The sequence below is a fragment of the Macrobrachium rosenbergii genome, chromosome 4 (assembly GCF_040412425.1).
Source record: "Macrobrachium rosenbergii isolate ZJJX-2024 chromosome 4, ASM4041242v1, whole genome shotgun sequence".
Classification (NCBI taxonomy): Eukaryota; Metazoa; Arthropoda; class Malacostraca; order Decapoda; family Palaemonidae; genus Macrobrachium; species Macrobrachium rosenbergii.
The window spans coordinates 70,065,082-70,087,336 of record NC_089744.1 but is presented as its reverse complement, the minus strand read 5'-3'; the positions used below and the strand labels follow the sequence as shown (position 1 = coordinate 70,087,336).

At 44.9% G+C, this 22,255-nt stretch overlaps 1 protein-coding gene across 3 annotated transcripts in view; it reads right to left on the bottom strand.

The window, feature by feature from the left end:
- The window catches only part of SAK (Sak kinase), a 138,459-nt gene that overhangs the window by 44,942 nt on the left and 71,262 nt on the right, over window positions 1–22,255 (bottom strand). The gene's annotated exons all lie outside the window — the stretch shown is intronic.

Below are 22,255 nucleotides of genomic sequence, written 5' to 3'. Positions count from 1 at the left end.
AAAGTAAGAGGAAGTGTTCACCATCCCCTGCAATCTCCCAGCCCCAAGTGACTCCAGATAGAAGGTTAGTAAGTTCCAAGCTGACCACTTATAAGACTCATCTACTTTTGTTCCAGCCACCCCCCCTGCTCATAAGGTTTGCTTAAACTCTTCTAATACCATTTCACATCTGGTCAAATTCTTGGATAAGGATGACGAAGTGGAAGTCCAGCAATGCAGAGGGAGACATCCTTGTCAGAGGTCATGATCTGGGATAGCTTGTGCTTACACATGGGCATGTATACACTATAAGCAAAATGATGCTCTTGGATCTTCTTTCTCTGGTCATAAGAACATATGTATCTAAGGACACCTGGATCCTGAATGAGGTCTATTCAATTAATGGGTTTGTGATGAAACAATAAGGTACTGGTAAAAAGCAGGTTTTGACACAGGAAATCTATTTTTGGTAGCTGCTGTGAGTCCTCAAAGGAGTTATACTCCCACAGTTCCCCCAGGGATCCATAAGACAAACCAACCAATCTCAAAGAATTCTCTTACACAGTAGTTGGTCTCAACTAGAATAATGCTACTTGGTACAGTGACAGAATATAAAGGACTCAGGACAAGAGGGCTCTATCTCCTGTCCTTCAAACAACTATCTTGGCTTTTTCCTTCACTCTACTTGCACAGATGTGATAACAGCGCATATGTCAGCTATCTTCTTCATAACATGCCATGTCTGTGCAAGATAAATATTTCAGGACATATAGTGGCTACCAAAAATAGGTTTTTCCTACATCAAAACCTGTTTTCTGGATCGGGGTCCCGTGTCAGCCGGTGAAATAATCCATTCAGCACTTATTTCTAGGTAATTCCGTTGCTAGATACCAGAGAAAAGCTAAATGTAAAGCTGGGGTTACTAACCCCAGAGCGAGCTCAAGAAATGGAGTCGTATATGGTAAAGGGTGAGATTGTCACAATCACGGGACCCTGCCCTATAAAGATTCCCAATGTCAAAAGTCCCAACGAGAGGTGAAGATACAAGCCCATGCACTACTCATGGACTGTATACAAGGCAACATTAGTCGCATTCCATTTTAGCACGCGATTTCGTTCACACGTAATTTCGTTGTGATCCTTATTTTGTGCTCTATTTTGGCATTTTTATGGCATCCTCGCAAGGTTCTTCTTCAACAACTTGAGTACCAGTGTTTTATTGTTTTTTAGGCGATTGAGGCTCCTTATTTTCCTTTAGTTTAATAATTAAAGGGATTTATAACGCCCGTCTCGATCTCCTCTCATGGCGTCTCTTGACCTCTCTTGGTCTTGGGTCGGCATGTTTGTTTTGTGTTATTTATTAGTATCCCTTTTTGTTTGGGATATTTTACCAATTAATGATTACTAACTTTAGTGGGTTTGATTAATTTTATGTTTGTTCTGTACCCCTTTACTACGAGAAGTGCTATTTTGCGTTTAGGCTACGAGCTACCCCCTCGGGCCCATTCGCTTTTTATCATGGCTTCATTACGAGAGTGATGTTTAGCGTTTAGGCTATGAGCTACCCCCTCGGGCCCATTCGCTTTTTATCATGGCTTCATTACGAGAAGTGCTGTTTAGCGTTTGGGCTACGAGCTACCCCCTCGGGCCCATTCGCTTTTTATCATGGCTTCATTACGAGAAGTGATGTTTAGCGTTTAGGCTACGAGCTACCCCCTCGAGCCCATTCGCTTATTATCATGGCCTCATTATGCGTTAATTTTGTCCCTCACTTCTCTTAGCCTTTGGGGATCTTATTTTCATTGGTACTGTTACAGTTTTTACTTTGTTTTTATAATTTTGTTTATTTTGTGAATTTTGTGTTCCCTTCCTGGTCAAGTGCTGTCTTGCTGTTAAGGCTACGTGGTTCCCCCTCGGGCCTATTCACTTATTATTTTGGCTTTATTTTGCCTTATTTTAGACTCTCACTTCTCTAAGCTTATGGGAACATGATTTTCATTGGTACATTTAAGTTTTGACCTTGTGCTCGGATGCTTTTGAATTTTGTTAATTTTGGGTACTTTCATTTAACTGGAGGTCGGCCATTTCCCTTCACGTTCATGTCGTGTTGGGCCTGCCTATCCTCCTACATGTACCTTATAGAAAATTTTTGTTTTATTATGCATTATTTGAGTTATTAGTTAGTCTTTACCCCTCTCCTAGGCTTCCTTCCTTTGCATCGCCTCAGTTAGGTTAGCCTAGGGGTTGGCTATAGCACTTTTTCCCTTCGGGAAAAATCGCGCCAAGGAGGGACGATCTCGATCTGTACGTATGAGTTTCATGTCTGTGATCTTGTTCTGTACATATGTGTTTTATGTCTGGTGCTTCCCTTTGTTTGGTTTTGGCTTGGATATATTGCCTACGTCCACCCTCTCCCTGTTTCAGCTTTTCACTTAGGCTAATGTTCCTAATAAGTTAAGCTGGAATAGCGAGGGTTTACCTGCGTAGCCTATCCTAGTTCAATCCTTCTTTGGGTTGCTTACCATTGGTGACCGGGAGTGCTCTCCCCACTCCTGTTCACACTTCTTTTACCGACTACAGTATATATATTTTATTTTGTTGTCTCGAGAATCCCCTTCTCTCCCTTTTATCCTTTGCTCTCTCTCTCCCCTTGGTTCGTTTTCAAGGTTTGTTAACTTTCCAAGGCTTGAGAGCAAGTTATCCTTATTTTGTGCTGTAGCCTACATCCCCTCCCTCTGCATTGATTGGTTGTCCCTCGGTGTGTCTGACCTTATCGGTTGGCACTCCACCTGGACCTGGAGGTGACCGGGAGTGCTCTCCCCACTCCTGTTCACACTCCTTTTACCTTTCTTTGCTCTCCTGGCCGTAGAGGTTTTTGCCCTTCCTCTCCTTTTCTCTCGCTCTTGTCGTGCAACACAGCTCACATAGCGAGGGGATCTATGAGGATCTCTGGGCGCCCGGGGAGTGCTGTCCCACCCCTGGTCGCTACTTTGGGTTACCAACCTCCTGGCCTATCCTTCCCCCTTCCTTTTACGTCGACTGTTTCCCTTCGTGGTGCTTCCTACATGTTCGCACCTCACTGTTGGGATCTCATACGAGGCCAGTTAGCGTTTTCCACCTAACTGTCTTCTGTTTTATTTACTTTCGGCGTTCCCCCTCCATTTTGCTACTACCTGTTCGGTGTTTCGTTATCTTGTTGGGCGCTCTCCTTGCTTACTGCTCCGGCGATTTTAGTGTTTAGCGGTCGGCGTTTAATCCACCCACCGCTATCACTTCGTTCAGGATATCCTCCTCCAGGGGTTTTCCTCTCTTGGCTCTGAGTGCGCCCACTTCCGAACAGTTCATAACCTTCCAACTATGTTTGTATCCGTCACATATTGTTCAAACACAGTCACTCCGGAATGTTCCGTTGACTCTGTTTTTATGTCTATGAGTTTTGTCCTGTTAGCCCGGTTTTCTCTCCGGTTTTCTCCGGGGGTTTTCCTGGTCTGACTAGGCTAAGTCGCTGCTACGGTACTCTGCTCCGGCATCCGTTCCAGCATGCCCACTTCTCATACGTTTTCAGCTGGTTTTGTCGAGTGCAGGAATGCTCCGCTATCCTGCAACAAGCCAGCAGTCACGGAGTCTTTAGTTCCCATTCCAGTGCGCAGTCTGTTTTGGAGAATTTATAGTTTGGCACGGAAGGTTGTGAAGTACGCTATGCTCTCTCGAGCAGACTTCTTGATGAACCCGTAGGTTTTATATACACCTGTCGGTTTCGTCTCCGCCAAACTCCGCCTCATGTGGCTTATTCTTGGCTCGGAAGGTTGTAAAGTACGCTATGCTCTCTCCGAGCAGGCTACTTGATGAATCCGTAGGTTTTATTTACACCAGTCGGTTTTATCTCCGCCAAACGCCGCCTCATATGGCTTATTATTGGTCGTTTGGTACCCGGCAGGTTGCGTTGTACGCTATGCTCTCTCCGAGCAGGCTACCTGATGAATCTGTAGGTTTTCCCTCCGTCAAGCTCCGCCTCATGTGGCTTATTAATAGTCGCTCTTTCGGTGTTTGGGCTCTCTCTGGGCGAGATTCTCGGTGGATCGGTAGGTTTCATATACGCCTATCGATTTCCCTCCGCCAAACTCTGTCTCCGGGCGAGATTCTCGATAAATCGGTAGGTTTCATATACACCTATCGGTTTTTCCTTCGCCAAACTCCGTCTCATATGACTTATTAATAGTTGCTCCTCCGGTGTTTGGGGTCCTAATTTTCCCCCTCCTGGAGGCCGGCTGCAAGTCTCGTAACTCTTCGCTTCGAGTTAGCTGTTTACGGAGAGTTTTCTGAAGACGTTGCGGCCTTCTGTCTCATTCTCGAACCTGTGAACATCGTCCCAGAGCAATAAGTAGGTGCGAGAATAAGTGAGGCAAACCTTTTCCACTTAGCTCGGAATTAGGTGAGGCAAACTTTTCCTTTAGGGGATTCGTTAGCTCCTCATCCCTTTTCGACGGTTCCTGGTCTACCGTCCCTAAGGTGAAATCAGTCAAAAAAAAAAAAAAAAAAAAAAAAAAAAAAAAAAAAAAATTTTAAACCAAGAAGACCCGCTCCGGGGCCCCCTCGAGGACGTCTCGGATCTCTAATCCGGTGCCGTCTACGAGTTTGGCCTCGTCTTCTGGAAAGGGACACGGCCCAAGCAAAGCAAGGCGGTTACCCCCTCCTTCCTTTGTTGAAGACTCTTTTACGGGTCTCCTTATAAGGAGCTCGATTTGAGGGTCATTGTCAACCTATCAAACTATCTATCTACCTCATGGTCCATGCCTTCCCTTTCCCAGGAGCTTAAATCCCAAAGAGATTAATCTCAAGACTCATTGTCAATGGATCACCTGTAAAATCCTGCTCCGTTCCGGAATTCTATCGTTCCGGACACCTCCACCTCTTTTCCCCTCCAGTCTGGGGAACCTTTGACGCCTAACCCTTTATGCTTCCCAGCATGAAGGCACCCTCCTATCGGGGGTGTGGACACACGGAGGTTGGTGGAATTGCATTTCTTCCCTTCCGGCCTGGTATCCCCTTATCTGGGTTTTACCAGACTGTCAGAAGGAGCATGGCATCTATCTGGCAGGATCCCTAAGAGAGCCCTCATCTTCCCTAGGGGCTGGGCACATCGTCTCCATTGAGAACTCTAACGGAGTGGCAGGCAGAGAATTCCGAGTTCACGCCAGCTATGGGGTCTTACCGTGCTCTCTTTGAGAGCCCTGCTTCCTACCCCTTGTGCTCCGAATGTAGCCCCTCTTATCAACAGGCTTGTTTCGTAAAATAAACCGCTGACGCATTTCCGGGAGACAGATATCACAGATACGTTCACAATGAATCTTCTAACCCCGGACTACGCTTCTAATTTATTCAGCGTACAGCTCCCTAAGCTTCCGGAGTCAATTCCCGGAAGCTGAAACAGGGTGTAAGTCAGGCTTTCCAGGCCCTGGAATTCTTTGACTTTAACAGAAACAATGTCTGTGGTATATAATGGCTGTTCGTTGTTTCGGGTCCTGATAAAATCTCTCTTGTCAGGTTTTCTGCGGGTCCCGCTTTATTTCATCAGTCCGGTTGGACAGCTGAAAACACTTTTTCGCCAGGCACGTTTCGCCTTGGGCCGAAAAATCTTATGAACAGTTTCACCTGGAGAATTAATCTTTTCCCCAGGTGGGCGTTGTTACGGTCCGTCTGGGGCTACTATTGTTACTCAGAGCCTCCGTTCTCGTGGGTGCCTACCTTACGAGCGGAAACAATCTGATCTTGCCGGGCCCTATCCCAAGTCCGGCAAGAAGTTCATGTAGTTCAAGCGCCCCCCTGCTCAGGCGGTGGTGCGGGCTCTTCAGGTTTCTGCCCCTGGACAGCCGTCAGCCTCTCACTCCCAGCCTCCACCTCGATGTGTGTGGGTTTAGCCAACACAGCCCCTTGTAACACCCCCGTGTGTCTCTGCCTCCCCCATGTGCCTCCGCCGGAGTTTTCTTTGCTTCATACGAAAACCCAAGGAAAGAATTTTCACTAGACATTCTGCCAGAGGCTCTGACCCTCGGGGTTATCATAGGAGCAGGGAAGCATCCTGCTCCTCTCCGAGAAATTGGGAAGACATACGCTTCAGGGGAGACAATCAAGCCTCCTCCCTGTAGTATTTCTCATATGGGGGGGAGGCTGTACCATTTTCGGGGCCACTGGAACTTCAGTCCGGGCCCAGAGTATAGTTATCAAGGCCCGGGGTGGAGCTGGACTGTTTGTCCCCCTCCCCCAATCAGGTTCAGTCAGCTTCCAGCCAGAGTTCTGGGGGTCTTTGTGAATGGCCTGTCAGGCTTTTTTCAGTCTGCCAAGGAAGTTCCCTTCCACTGGAAAATTTTTCCAGGCGTGTCCCGTTTATTTTCCTCATTCAATGCGGCAAGTCTCGGTTGCTTACAGTCTTGTGGGTTCAGATCCTACTGCTCCGTGGAGCCGTAACCACCTCTATAGACCTTTCTGACGCTTCCTTTCACATCTTGGTTGCAGAAAGGTTCTATCCCTCCTTGGGATTCAGACTCAGGGAGCAGGCATACCCCTTCAGGTTCATGCCCTCCTCAATGCAGCTCCAGAGTCTTTGCCAGTTTGAACAATACCGTAGTTCAACAGCCCCGGTATTAGAAGGTTATGCTAGCTGCATATCTAGTTGCCTGGCTCATTTGGGCACCCAGCGTCGGGAATTGCCTGAGGGTGCCGGTCATTATAATCGGTTTTCTAGAGTCTCTGGGCTTCTAAGTAAACAGGAAGGAATCCCACCTGATTCCGGAGGGTAGCCTTCAGTAGTTGTGAATCCAGTGGAAGAGGAAAGAGATAGCAAGGGCGACCTATCATTTCATCAACTCAAGCATACCTCTCGCCGTGCCCAAGAAAAGGTCTTGGGCTCTCTCCAGTTTGCTTCAGTGACGGTTCTCCTTCTGAAGTCAAAGCTGGAGTTTTTAACCGGGGTATGGCGGAGTCAGGGACGTGTCTCCCTGATTCCTAGTGTTTGAATAGTGGCCTCCGGCCTTGCACAACTGTCAAGTGCTTATCGAAGTCAGTTCCTCTCCAGCCTCAGTATTCCACACCGTCACCTCTCTGGGCGGGTGGGGTGGATATTTATTGGCCCCATGGAGTACATGGAACTTAGTCGGTCACGTTCCGGCAGTTCCATATCAACGCTTTGGGGGGCTGTGGCAGTCTTCCTGTCCTTGGGAAACTTCTTCCTCCCAAGAGGTTTCATTTTAGGCTGGTTCTGAACAAAACAGCAATAGTGTGCTGCGTAATCAAGTGGGTTTGGACTCGAGTTGCTTCATTAAGGTTATGGTTCATTCTTCTCCATAACCAACAGCCACAAGTGCCTCTGTCTGCCACCCTTCTCGTAGGGGTCCAAAAGGTCACTACTTTTTCCCTATCCAGGGCCTCCCCCCTGGTGTCGGAATAGTCCTTAGACGGAGCGTCATTCAGGTAGTCTTGTGACCTTTTCCTGGACCTGGAAGTAGGTCTGTTTGCAACCCAATTCAGCCACAAACTATCAAGCTGTCACGTCTGGTATAAACTCAGCCTGCATCAGCCCCCTCAAAGTTCTGTTGCCCTGGCTTTGTGGTCTTTGTGAATCTTACAGTTTAGGAGGAAACTGATATTGGTCCTGTTATTACTGTTTTCCTAAAATCAGTCAAGGGATCCTATTCTACTGCAGTATGGTGCTGCAGTTAAGTAACTAGCACTCTTCACATAGTTTTGAAGCTACAGTAATGATGCGCCGCATTGGCCCCGAGAAAGTGTTTTGTTGGAACCAGACTCACAGGCTCTTAACTTTCATCCCTAAGGTCTGTGTTCGTCTAAGACCAGTACTCCGTCCACATTCGGTTTCCTGGTCTTTGAGTAATGTATCGGAGTTAGCTTCGGTAACCAACAATCATCTTGTTCTTACCTTTCCTTGTTGGGGAAGACCCAGAATTTTTAATCAGCTTAGCTTCTAGTGTTAGTTTTCCTGTACTGTCTGCCCTGTCTAGTGGAACCAATCATTTTGGTTTCCCCTCATCAGGGGTAGTGTTGCGAATTCCTCACCCTAACTTTCTATCTACAGTTGAAGGTCCTCATTTTCGGTGGTCACCTTGGAAAGTACTCCCCTTTTACAAGGTCTGTTTCTGTGCCCAGTTTTCTCCTTACAGGTTTTTTTAGACAGGACCTCGCAATTTTGTCAGATCCTCTCTTTAAAAAAGGGGGTACTGTCATTGGGTCTGCTATTAGGCAGAAAGTATTTTCTTAATACAAGCCTATTCAGGTTCAATTCTAAGCTCATGATCTTAGACGGTGACCACTTACATTATTTTCATTACATGAATTTAGCGGACCTTACTAATGTTCAGGGTAGAATTCTCCTAGTTTTCAACATCTCTATTTAAGTCTTTAATAGCATAAGAATGATGTTTATTGCTCTGTTATTATTTCAATACGGCTGACATTTCACCCGGGTGACGGGACCCGATCCAGAAAAAGGATTTTGACAAAGGAAAATCTATTTCTGGGGAGGGGCCCGTGTCACCCGGTGACCCACCCCTGTTTTTCATTCTCTCCCTCCCATGGTAAACATCATTCTAGTGGGGTGGGTGCTAACATGGAATGCGACTAGTGTTGCCTTGTATACAGTCCGCAAGTAGTGCATGGGCTTGTATCGGCACCTCTCTCGTTGGGACTTTTGACATTGGGAATCTTTATAGGGCAGGGTCCCGTGATTGTGACAATCTCACCCTTTACCATATACGACTCCATTTCTTGAGCTCGCTCTGGGGTAGTAACCCCAGCTTTACATTTAGCTTTTCTCTGGTATCTAGCAACGGAATTACCTAGAAATAAGTGCTCAATGGATTATTTCACCGGGTGACACGGGCCCCTCCCCAGAAATAGATTTTTCCTTTGTCAAAATCCTTTTTTTGATACCATAGCCCCTGTCTGTCCTCAACGGAGTTGTAATAGAAACTGACAGATGATGAAATGGCTTAGTTTCTGATAAATAAATTCCAATAACCCAGATAAAGTTTTGGTCTGAAGTATAGGCACTGGTTATCAACCAAATTCTTTATTCTGGATACCCATTAGGGTTTGGCAATAAAGAACTGGAAACAACACAAGAACCAATATACATACTGTACTATTCTCTGTGGTTCTAAGGTGGCTCACCTAATAATGCTGGATCAAGCTACGGGATAATTGTGCCTTCCCCAGCAATATCTCAGCATGACCACCACTCTCATGGCAATAGCGTTTCAGGAATTTCTGATCCAAGGTAAAGTCACAAGTCATCAACTGTTTTCTTTACTCCAGATACTCATTAGGGTATGGCAATAAAGAACTGGAAACAACACAAGAACCTGTATATGTGTAATTCTTTGTGGTTCTAAGGTGACTTACCTAATTATGTTGGGTCTGGTTGCGGGATTAGTGCGCCTTCCCGGGCAATTATTCCGGATACCCATTATGGTTTGGCAATAAAGAAGAGGAAACACACGAACCTATATATGTATTACCCCTTGTGGATGTAATGTGACTTACCTACTGAGGGATTCAGAGCCGATGAAACACGGTTTTTCAGCAACACCTTTTTATCAAAGCATTGGATAAAGGTGAAAGTTGGCTAGTGTATATTTCATATAAAATCCTACCTAATTTTCACAAGTATTATTTAGTACCTAAGTTCAATAGTTCTGGTAATTATCAGAGTAAAAGTGTGCTTCCTATGCCAGAGCCATCAAAATCGCAGGTAACGGTTTTGAACAAAATAATGACGTTAACCTATGACGTCATGAGGCTCCACCCACAGTGAAGAGAAGTTTACATTGAGGAAAACGTCTCTTCACTTGCCAATGACATATTCACATTTTGATATTAGTACCCAAGGCCAAGAGAAAGAGGTCTGCTCACTTCCCCCAAAATCCCCCATGTAGGTGGAGCTTTGTCTACCTCCTTATTGCATTGGCAGGTGAATTGCCGTAATGAGCAGGTGCCTCTAACATATGTCATTGCCTATGTAGTTACCCCAGGTGGGAGGCGACTCCATCCAATTGGGTAGACCTTGTTTCTCTTGGCCTTGTTAGTAACCATCCTATGCTTCAGCGATATCAATTATGGCGAGCAGGATTTGTCATCATCCCCTTGATTGCATTATCATTCTCAATAATTTATTATTATTATTATCATCATTACTATTATTATTATATTACTATTTTTTGGAGGTTTAATTGCAACTTCCACAGCAGTTGTTGGAACTAAGTTGTTAGCTTGGAATTCTTCCATTCTCTTGATATTTGTATTATTTCTTTACAAATAATTCAATGCATATAATTAATCCACATAACAAACCAGTCTATAGCTCATTTGTTAGATCTAAATCTATTCAGGGCAGGAATACAAAAAGACAAACCGTTTTGTTTTACCTCAGGTTTCGACACTATAGCCTTCTATTTGCTGCAGCAAGAGATGAGTGTTGCCCAGTAACTATTACCCACTATAGAAATAATTGCCTATTCACGCTATAGTCTTCTCGTTTGTATGCAAAGTGGCAAGCCGTAGCACAAATGCAATCTTGCAACCATGGGGACAATTCCATATCCTGCTGGCCATTATTGAATCTGTTGAAGCCTAGCCTTTCAGCGTCTCATAGCGATCCCCTGCGCGTGTCTGGCTAACTGCTAACTGCAAAGATCTCCCTGTCCTGGCTCCTTTTAAGGCATTTGCCGAGGGTAAGGGCCCCAATGTCGGGCCGTATGGTGACCGTGCCCAAAATGTGTCATCTTCCAGGTGTCTTGACCATCTGCTTGCATCTCCCCAGGTGTCCTGTGGAAAGACAATTCAGCGCGATCACTCTGCCTCATAGAATGGTTGTTTTAAGCAGCTTAGTTCATTTAAGCTGCTTAGGGAGTGGCACTCAACCTCTTATCCTTGCCCCTTTTGCCCGTGCCACCCAAATGTCTGTCCCAGGTAAAGGGAAGAGACAGATCAGAATACTGATAAGTTTTATGTCTTGGTATCTGGGTCAACTTGGGTCGGCTATGCAGTGACAATCCCACTCTCAACATTCTAAAGGGTTGGCTTTTAGCGACTTCTCGCTAATTACAACAATATAGAACAAGCCCACAGCGGCCAATGACTTGAAATCCAAGCTTCCAAAGAATATGGTGTTCATTAGGAAGAAGTAAGAGGAAGTATAGGGAAATACAGAAAGAAGAGATCCCACTTATTAAAAAAGAAAAAAATTAATAAATAGATAAATAGATAAAAATGTACTAAAATGCAAGAAGAATAGTATTAGGGTAGCAATACAATGCATTTTCGCTTGAACTTCCAAAGTTCCAACTGCACGAAATCCTCTGGGGGGCTGTTCCACAGTCCAACGGTGTAAGGAATAAAGAACCACTGGAACTGAGAAGTTCAGTAGCAAGGTACATTTACTGCATATTGGTGCTGCTGTTCAACGAATCTGGTTGCTCTCGGCAGGTAAAGGGAATAAGGGATTAATTGTGAATGTGAAAGATCTTTGTTGAAATACAACTTATGAAGAAGTAACAAAAAAAGAGACCATCCATCGATGGTCCAAGTCATAACTGCTAATATTAGGAAACAGAAACCTACCACCATGAACCACTCTATCTAAAAGAGGATAATCTCTGGCAGAAGCAGACATCCACACCGGAGAACAGTATTCTAGTAAAGGAAGCACAAATGACCAAAAACAGATTGTATTGATTTTATCATTGCCATAAATGTATGAGGCCTTACAAACAATCTCTAACTTTTGCGCGGCATTTGCTGAAACTTTCATTAGATGTTTTTCAAAAGTTATATGCGAGTCAAAAGTTACACCTAGAATACTTAAAGCTTCAGAATCGGTCAGCAATGTTCAACCCACTTGAAGAGGAAGGTGGGGTGGAAAATCTGTATGAGATCTGCCAATCAATAGTGTTTTCGTTTTACTGGAGTTCGCCTCATACCCCACCGACTACACCATTCCCTGATCTGGTCCATGTCCCGATTGAGGCAGCTTCATTTCTCAAGAGTGGAGACTTTACTACACTGAACAATCTTGTTTCCCAGGCCAACAACCATATCACTTGTATACACTAAAAATAACAGTGGACCAAGAACACTGGCCCGTGGAACTCCAGACACAACAGGTCTTATTAGGAAACCTTTTGACTTGAGTCTGTCGACTACCACTTTCAGGTTTCGTCAGCACTCTTCTCTGGTGGCTCCCCAGATTAGCCAATCATCTAAGTATGCCACAAGTTAAATTCCTTCTTTCTTGAGCTCCTACAAATTCAAAAAGTACATTATGTAGAAAAATTTATGCAAACAATTTGTGTTCAAAATTGACAAGTCAAGGATCACCCTTCATTCAATGGACTCCTTCTTAGGGACACTGAATAGTGGCAAATAAACACGTCTTTCTCTATGGCCCCCTTTCAAGAGGGGTCTATTTTTTTTTTAAATTCCTTTAGAGGAAGGGGAGGGTGAGACCATCTCTACCCTGACCCACTGAAAATCACGCTGTGTCCCCAAGGGAAGAACTTCCACTACCCAAGGGGAGGACTTCCACTATATGTGATGCTGAAGATGACGACCATAACTATGCAAGTCCTGTTGGGCTCCACCTCTTCCATGCCTTTAATAGGCAGTCCAGGAGTATATTTTCCTTTTTTCCATGTAGGAGTGTCTTTGTCTGCTTCAAAAGGGCTGCTGCTGCCATAGTTGTCCTTCTTTGTTGGAAGGATCCTTTAGTAGTAACTAGAGGCTTATTTGGCTCTGATTCATACTGAGCTTTCTTAGGCTTAGGAAGACAAAACCCTCATGAGTATTGTTTACCAGATTCTCCTTTTCCAAGAATAGCATATACTGTATTGTGCAATTCTGTTGTTGGGCTCATTCAATGAGTTGTGCAGCAACAGATTCTGTAAACAGGTCCCAACAGAAGGGGGAAGAATGTAATGCGAAAGTTACATTGCGGAGCAAAATGTTGGAGCCCACCAATGCTTCCTGTCAAACCTTAATGCGGCACTCCAGAAAGTTATAGTGTGTTACACATCAGGTCCGCTAAGTGCTTTGGCTACTGCAATGAACATTGTTTTGGAAGATTCTGGAAGCTCTTTAATAGTTACTTCAAGCATTTCAGCACAAGTTATAATACTGAGGGGGTGGAGCCTAGCATAAAATTCAGCCATGACTGTCCTGACATTTTTCTCGTAGGGGTCCCAAACTGTTGGGTAGTCAAGTCCAATGGGAGCTATTTCCTACTAAACAGCAGGACAAGTGTTGCCCACTCCTTTGTAGAACTATCAGACACTGGGATGGCAGAGACAAATGGCTATATTTCTGCCATTCACTCTCGTTTCTCAGTCACCACGAAATTCTGAAACTCTATCTTCACAAGACTGTATCAAATGCAAAGGGACAGAAGGATAGTACCTTCTGGTGAGGGTACTGGTTGAAATTATTCGTGTGCTATATTTTCCATTAAAGGAGAAAGGCTGTTTCTTTTGCTTTCAATGCTATATTAATAGGCAGGATAACCATCTTCTTCAATGGCTTCTGAATCCCTACTGAAATTCAGTGTTGGGAAACAGCTGCTCTATCCACAAATTCTACATGCACAACCTATTTGTTTTCCTTTCATTAATGAGGTATTTTCAGCCTAATGAAAGGATATACATTGAGGCATTTCGCTAAGGGTTATCAGTATCATACTTAGGGGCAGATATTGGTGCCCATACTGCATTCTGAGTTGAGGTTTTATAGTCTGGCCTGGTCATATTACTGTTACAAGTCGGAAGTCTGGCAGTAAGTAGTCTGTCTCTTATTACCCATTCTGATTTCAACAAGGATCTAGGCAACTGATTCAACTTCTTTTTGGGCTTGGGTTTTTTATTGCCCTGTTCCAATGACCTTTTTAATATCTCTCTCATGTAAAGCGTAAGACTGTTCCCTAGATCTTCTGGATTCAGAGGGGGAATTTCTGTGGGTGTTTCCACTTCATGTTGAGTATTAGTGACCTTTCTCCAAAGGAAAGATTCTTCGTCTCCATTGGTGGAGTTGAAGTGGGAGTTCCTAGAATCCACTGCTTTTGGAGTATTGGCCCAAATGTGGATTCTGCTCGGAAACAGATGGAAACATGCACTGCCAGAGCTCTAACAGAATGATGTATTCTCCTCCTCCCGTACTCCTACTGAACTTGAGACAGCTTAAATTCAGCTCTTTCATCATTTAAGCTTGCTGCCAGGAGCATGATGCACATTTCACACATGTCCCGCAACCAACCAAAATCTTTGTCCCTGCAGGGGCTGGCCCATGGCAGGTAGTTATGAGCCATTTCCACAAGCAAAAAGCAGATTGAGCAATTCGCTGCGGTGCAGGTAATCTGTGGGTCCTGTGTAACAGCAGCCCAGTATTGAAAAAGGAACAATTGTTTATTAAAAAGTACCTAGCTTTAGCTACCTATATCACTGTATAGGCAGCAAACACTTTCAAATTAAAACAGACTGACATGGCCACAAGTACATGTACATAGTATGATGTCAGGTGACATGATCAATTGGTCATATCCATAAAATAGTAGTAATGTATTAAATATTAATTCACTACTACTACAAAAACATTGCCTTACAGGAATTAATCACAAATGCTTCTGGATACCCATACAATGTATTTCTATACATTTCATAACTTTTGATTACCCAGTCTACTCCCAAGCACCAGGTAGAGGTTATGGGCTACATTAATTGGTACACAATTAAAATAATTAATTATTGGAATTATCATACCAAATTTATATAAAATTAGCATCTCTAAGATTTTAATTTGTTTGACAAAGCTCACCATTACGAAAAAGTAATATTTATATTCTAATTGGAAAAAAGAACAGTGTTACAACCATCTTTAAAACACCTGTGATGTCACTATCAGCGGGTTAATACCCACTGGAAATAAATCCGCATGAATGTATTTCTTTTAACTCTTGAAAAGACCCCTAATACTGTATTAGGATAACTGGGAAACTTTCTATGTAACAAAATCCATTTACCCTGATTATGAAATACTACTAAGGAAATACTGGCCTTCAGTAAACACCAAGGCTCATAAGTCAAGCAAGATCAGGAGCTATGATCATGGTTATTTTTCGTAAAATGAAGTTTTTATGATAAAACAAAGTTTTATGAATACTTACCTGGCAGTTATATATATATATAGCTTAATCCCTGTCGAACCGGCAGATTTTTCAAAACTCGCGGCAACCGCTGAATGGTAGGTGTCCGATTAGGTGGTTAACAACCCTTACAGGGTGGTAGTTGGAATCATTCCCGTTTTCAGTTCCTCAGATCATCTCTTGCCCGACCTGTCTCCTGAGGGGAGGAGGGTGGGGCTTAAAATATATATATAACTGCCAGGTAAGTATTCATAAAACTTTGTTTTATCATAAAAACTTCATTTTTACGAATAGAACTTACCTGGCAGTTATATATATATAGCTGATTCACACATTTGGAGGAGAGTGAAAGACAGCCAACATCGTTGGGAAACAACTAAAAGTCGTAGGTAATCACCTTGATTCCTTACCTGCTAAGGTAGCTGACTTCAAAGGTTCCTGCCTCTTGAGTCACTTTCCCTTAGGAGCGCCAGCCAGGTGGAGACCTGTTATGCTGAAACAACTCAATCGAGTCTGTCAAACGGGGTGAGACCAAAAACGTGACTAGACTTCTGTACTTCCTACTCCCCCTTTTATTACCTGTAACCTTACTCAATCTAACCACCTAACCTTGCAGACTAGATATACACCTATCTAGTTAGACTGAGGTTGCTGTTCCCACAAGGAAGCTTCCTCAGACAACCATAAAACACCAACCCAATTACAGGTATCCCAAACAAAAGTTAAGGTTGAGGGGAGGCAGTAACTCCTTTACCCAATACCGAAGCCGTAGCTACATATGGGCCCAAGGTGTAACATTTCTCATAATCGACTTACCTCTCTGAGGTAATGAGAAGCGAAAACAGAGTCGCTTCTCCAAAAAGTGGCATCCATTATTTGCTTAACTGACATATTCTCCCTATATGCCAGAGAAGTTGCAATGGCTCTTATTTCGTGAGCCTTCACCTTCAACAAACCAAAGGTCTCCTCTTCACATAAAAGGTGAGCTTCTCTTATTGTCTCCCTCAAAAAGAATGATAACGCATTCTTCGAGAGGGGCTTTTGCGGATCCTTCACTGAACACCACAAGGAACTGGAAGAACCTCTCAAGTCCTTTGTCCTAGAAATATATGCTTTGAGGGCTCTAACTGGACAGAGGAGTCTCTCCTCCTCTTGGCCCACTAAATCAGTGAGGTTAGGAACCTCAAACGTCCCCGGCCAGGGTTTGGAAGGGTTCTCATTCTTAGCAAGGAAGTCGAGCCTTAATGCACAAATTGCTCCATTACGATTGAAGCCTACTTGCTTCTGTATCGCCTGAATCTCGCTGACCCTTTTTGCTGTAGCAAGAGCCAACAGGAAAAGAGTTTTCTTCGTTACGTCTCTCAGGGTTGCTTGCGAGATGGGTTCGAACTTCCTGCTGCACAAGAACTTCAAAACCACATCCAAATTCCAGGACAGGGGTCTCAAAGTCTGCTTAGTCGTTTCGAAAGACTTTAAAAGATCTTTAAAGTCTCTATCTTGAGACAAATCTATGCCTCTGTGCCTAAAGACCGTAGACAGCAAACTTCTGTATCCTTTTATGGTGGATACGGCCAGCTTAGAATCTTGCCCGAGGGACAAGAGAAAATCAGCTATCTGGCTCACAGAGGTAGTGGTTGAGGAAACCTTATGCTGCTTACACCAAGATCTAAAGGTTTCCCACTTTGATTGGTAAACTCTCTGTGAAGAGACCCTCCTCGCTCTGGCGATAGCTCTTGCAGCTTGTGCTGAAAATCCTCTCGCTCTGACAAGCTTCTCGATAGTCTGAATGCAGTCAGTTGAAGAGCGAGGGGGTTTTGATGATACCTCTCGAAGTGGGGCTGTCTGAGAAGCCTTGGACTTGGAGGAAGACTTCTCGGAAAGTCCACTAACATCTCCAACACCTCTGTGAACCATTCTCTTGCTGGCCAAAAGGGGGCTATCAGGGTCATTCTCCCTGAATCGAGGAGGGCGAATTTCTTGACGACTAGATTGATAATCTTGAACGGAGGGAACGCATAAGTGTCTATCCCCGTCCAGTCCATCAAGAAGGCGTCTACTGCTATTGCTTCTCTGTCCAGGACTAGAGAGCAGTAGTTGGGGATTCTCTTGTTCTGGCTGGAGGCAAAGAGGTCTATTGAAGGCCTCCCCCATAACCTCCACAGTTTCTGGCAAATTTGAAGATTGAGGGTCCATTCCGTGGGCAGAACTTGCCCTTTTCTGCTGAGCATGTCTGCTCTTACATTCTTCTGCCCCTGCACGAATCTTGTCAACAGCTCCACTCCGTGGTCTTTTGCCCACAGAAGGAGCTCTCTTGCTGTTGCGTAAAGAGACAAAGAATGAGTCCCTCCTTGCTTCCTGATATACGCTAGAGCCGTGGTGTTGTCGGAATTCACTTCTATTACTCTCCCCGCGACAGATTCCTTGAACTTTTAATCCTAACCAAATGGCCATCAACTCTTTCCTGTTGATGTGCCATCCGATTTGTCCCTCTTCCCAAGAGCTTGAAACCTCCTTGTTCTCCAGTGTTGATCCCCATCCTGACTCCGAAGCGTCTGAGAACAACACTAGGTCTGGGTTCTTTCTGCGTAGGGAGATTCCTTCCCCTAAGATCAACGGATCCAGCCACCAACTCAGATGCTTCTTGATCTCTGCTGGAATGTGGAAGGAAAATGAGTCCTCCTGATTCTTCCTGTACCAGATTCTTGAAAGGAAGTGTTGCAGAGGTCTGAGATGCAACCTTCCCAGAGAGACAAATTTCTCGAGCGAGGAGAGGGTGCCCAGCAAACTCATCCACTCCCTCGCCGAGCACTTCTGTCTCCCCAGGAAATACTGAACCTTCTCGAGGCACTTGGTTTGCCTTTCTTGTGAGGGAGAAGCCCGAAAACGAGCTGAGTCCAGAACTATCCCCAAATAAAGAATCGTCTGACTCGGTTCGGTCTGGGACTTCTCCTTGTTGATGATGAGACCCAGATCCTGGGCCATCAGAAACGTCTTGCGTAAGTCCTCCAGACACCTGTTCTTCGACTGAGACCTTATCAGCCAGTCGTCTAGGTACAGGGATACTCTTATCCCCTCTTGATGAAGCCATCCCGCCACATTTGACATTACTCTGGTGAACACTTGAGGGACTGTGCTGAGGCCGAAACAAAGAGCTTTGATCTGGAAGCATTTGTCCTGGATTACAAACCTTAAAAACTTCCTTGAAGTCGGGTGGATGGGGATATGAAAGTAAGCGTCCTGCAGGTCCAGGGATACCATCCAGTCCCAAATCCGTTCAATGTGCTGACATCCAGGACCGGTCTCCATCCACCCGAGCTCTTGGGCACTAAAAACAGACGATTGTAGAACCCTGGGGATCCTAGTTCCAAAACTGGTTCTATCGTTCCTTTCTCCAACATCTGGTCTACTAGATTCAGGAGTGCCCCTTGTTTCAAAGCGTTCGAGTACTGAGCCACTAGGGCTCGTGGCGTTGTTGAAAGTGGCGGTTTTCCCGTAAAGGGAATCTTGTACCCTTCCTTGATGACTGAGAGGGACCAGGTGTCTGCCCCTCTTGCTTCCCAGGCCTGCCAAAAGTGTGACAGCCTTGCTCCTACTGCTGTCTGGAGGACTTGTTTCTCAATTTCTAGAGCGTGTTCTAAACGTCCTTCTGTTCGCTCTACCCCCTGTTTCTTGTCTTCTTCCTCTGAATTCAGTTCTAGAAGGAACTCTGCCCCGAAAGGGCTGCTGAACCTCCTTCTCCTCCTTCTTAGCAGCTGAAGGAATTGCCGGAGGAAACCTCCTAGCCGAGCGAGTAAGCAGATCTTGAGTAGCCTTATGAGCCAGAGTCTGAGAAATATCCCTGACCAGGGACTCCGGAAATAAATGCTCCGAGAGGGGGGCGTATAGGAGCTCTGCCTTCTGTATGACTGTAGTAGATTTGGTCGTGAAGGAGCATAACAAAGCCCTCTTCTTCAAAATACCTGCAGTAAAAAGTGAAGCCATCTCATTTGCTCCATCCCTCAGAGCCTTATCCATACAGGCCATAATACTGGAAAGGTCTTCAATTCCTGTTGCCTGAATGGTTTCTGTTCTCTTGGATAGAATTCCAAGAGCCCAGTCTAAAAAAACTAAACACTTCAAAAGACCTAAAAATTCCTTTAATGAGATGGTCTAGTTCCGTCATCGACCACATCACCTTGGCTGAGTTAAGGGCATGTCTCCTAGAAGAGTCTACTATGCCAGAGAAGTCCCCTTGGGAGGAGGCAGGGACTCCCAGGCCAAGAGCTTCTCCAATCTCATACCACATGCCAGCCTTCGAAGCAAGCCTAGCTGGTGGAAACGAGAAGGTGGACTTTACTGCTTGCCTACGCTCCTTAAGCCAGTTATCAATCCTGGTCAGAGCCTTCTTTGCAGAAATGGAAAGTTTCATTTTAATAAAGGCTGACTGTTTCCTCGATTTCTTCCTGTTGAACTAGGACTGAGGAGAACGAGGAGCAGCAGGTTTAAACTCCTCCCCATACAGCTCCAGGAGAGAGCGAGAAAGAACCTTATAATCATCCGCCGCATTAGAAGGTTTATCTTCGTCCTCTGAAACGTCTTCCAAGTCATGCATTCCTCCCAACTCCGTCTCTTTCTCTTCTTGCTGTATTGCGCCCAGGGAGGACGTACGCTCGTCGAATGTGTCCTGGCGCCGAGAGCTGGTTGCGTCCTGACAAACCGCACTAGATGCGTCCTGATGTCGAGAGCTGGATGCGTCCTGGCGTCGAGAGAATTCACTGCGTTCTTTCCTTCCTGGAGAACCGAAGTCGTCATCTTGTCGAACAAAGGAAGAATGCTCCCGGCGAGAGGAAGAAAATTCCTGTCGCTTATAGCGTGGAGAGGAGAGGAGTCGAGCCTCAGGAGAAGAACCCTGAGGCTTTTGCTTGGGCGAAAAGAGAAGACTCTTTTGTCCCAAGCTAGAACTGCGCCACTTGTGGACTCGAAAGGGAGAGGAATCCAGTTCTCTCTTACTTCTAGAAGAAACCTCAGCAGGCGTCTCCCTTCTAGATCTCTTCACTGGCAACTTGGAGTCTTTACGTCTGACCGACTGGGGGGGAGGACGGCTAAAGGCCTGTACAAGTGAAGCTAATTGGTCTTGCATGACGGTCATAAAGGATTTTGCAGCAGCCGCTGCATCTTGAGGTTCCGAAGGAGAAGGTTGTCGAGCCAAGCTGGGAGAAGGAGAAGGTTCTCTCAAGACTTCTCCGGAAGCTGAAGGAAGAGGAGATCTCTCCTTCCTCCATACAACTAGTGGAGAACATTCCGGTAAAGGTCTTGACCTTTTCGCTGGAGAGACGTTCCGGTCGTCGTCGGAAGCAAAAGATTCTGGGCTACTCCATGCACCCGAAAGGGGAGAGCGAGTACGAGGTTGATCCTCTTGCTGCAACCATCTTCTTTTGGTCGGCCTCGAATCCTCATACTGCCATCTACGTCTTGGAGAGGGGCTAGGAGAAGACGCAAGCACTTCCAACACGCCTTTTCTGTGGCGGTCATAAGCAGCCTGGGAAAGAGCAACAGGACTGCTTGAGGCGACGGCTGACTGAGGATACGTCCCTCTCACCCCCTAAGATTGTCGACGTACCTTCTCCCTTGGTCCTGGGAGCTTGGTAGAGGTCTAGATCTAGGGGCATGACAGGGTTGATCAGTCGCCACCTCCACTGCACTTGCACAAACACTATCACTAACTTCACTTGCACTCTTACCTTTCTTCAAGGCCGCAAGCTGATCCTTTAATTCTTTCATCTCAGCCGCCATCCTGGCGTACTGAGGGTCCATAACAGCAGCTACAGTCCCTGTAGAAGGAGCAGGGGTTACCACCTCAGGAGAAGGATCTACTTCTAAGGGTGATTTAGGAATAGAAGGGTTAAAAGAAATGTCTAGGCTAACATCACTCACAAACCTAGATTTAGATTTACAAGCCCTCCTTAACTTATCCATTTCTAATTTACGCACATAGCGTTTCATTTCCATCCATTTCTTTTCATCCAAACCCTCGCATTCTTTACATCTTTTATCCAAGGCACACTCAAAACCCCTGCATCCTAAACAAACAGTGTGAGGGTCCACCGAAGCTTTCGGCAACCTCACCTTGCATTCCTCATTCACACATACTCGAAAATACTTAGAATCAGACATCTTATCCAAGAACAATCAAAAGAATAAACCAAAACAAGCCACAAAAGCGATTGCCAATCCAAAGGTCAATATACGTCACCAATTAAAAGTCCAAACACAGTGACCTAGGGAAGCGAGTGAAAAACCCGACGGTGGACCAGCAACGATGTTGTCAGTCCAACCGGCAGAGATGATCTGAGGAACTGAAAACGGGAATGATTCCAACTACCACCCTGTAAGGGTTGTTAACCACCTAATCGGACACCTACCATTCAGCGGTTGCCGTGAGTTTTGAAAAATCTGCCGGTTCGACAGGGATTAAGCTATATATATATAACTGCCAGGTAAGTTCTATTCGTAAAACAAGAAGTTAGGCTAACCCGGTTTATCATTTCTGTAACTTCATATTATCTATCAATGTTAAAAAAGTCAATGACTAATGAGTTTCAATAACAAATTGTCTAAAATTATTTCATTAATACTAATTATCATTTTGTCAGAGAAAAAAAAATGCAGCACAGCAACTACAGCGTAGCCTAGTGATCTAATCCTAACTTCTCACCTTGCAGGGGAGCTATTAGCTTCCAGTTTTACCAAATATAAGCCTACCGGTTTAAATTTTAAGGAACTAAAAGTTTTCACTGGGTCTTAAAACTATAAATTTATTTTAAAGTTGTTATCATGATTGCAGTATTTGGAGCAAACACTAGGGACAAGTGAACTCTGTCACAGACCAGAGTGTAATAAGGAAGATAGTCGACATTCGCACTGTTGTCACAAGTGTATGAGTAAGATGAAGGAAAAAGCCAAGGTGGTCGTTGTAGGACAGGTGATAGAGCCCTCATGTCCTCAGTCCTTTATATTCTATCACCGTGCCAACTAGTACTGTTCTGGTTGACACCAACTTTAAGAGAATTCTTGAAGATTGGTTGGTCTGTCTTATAGAGC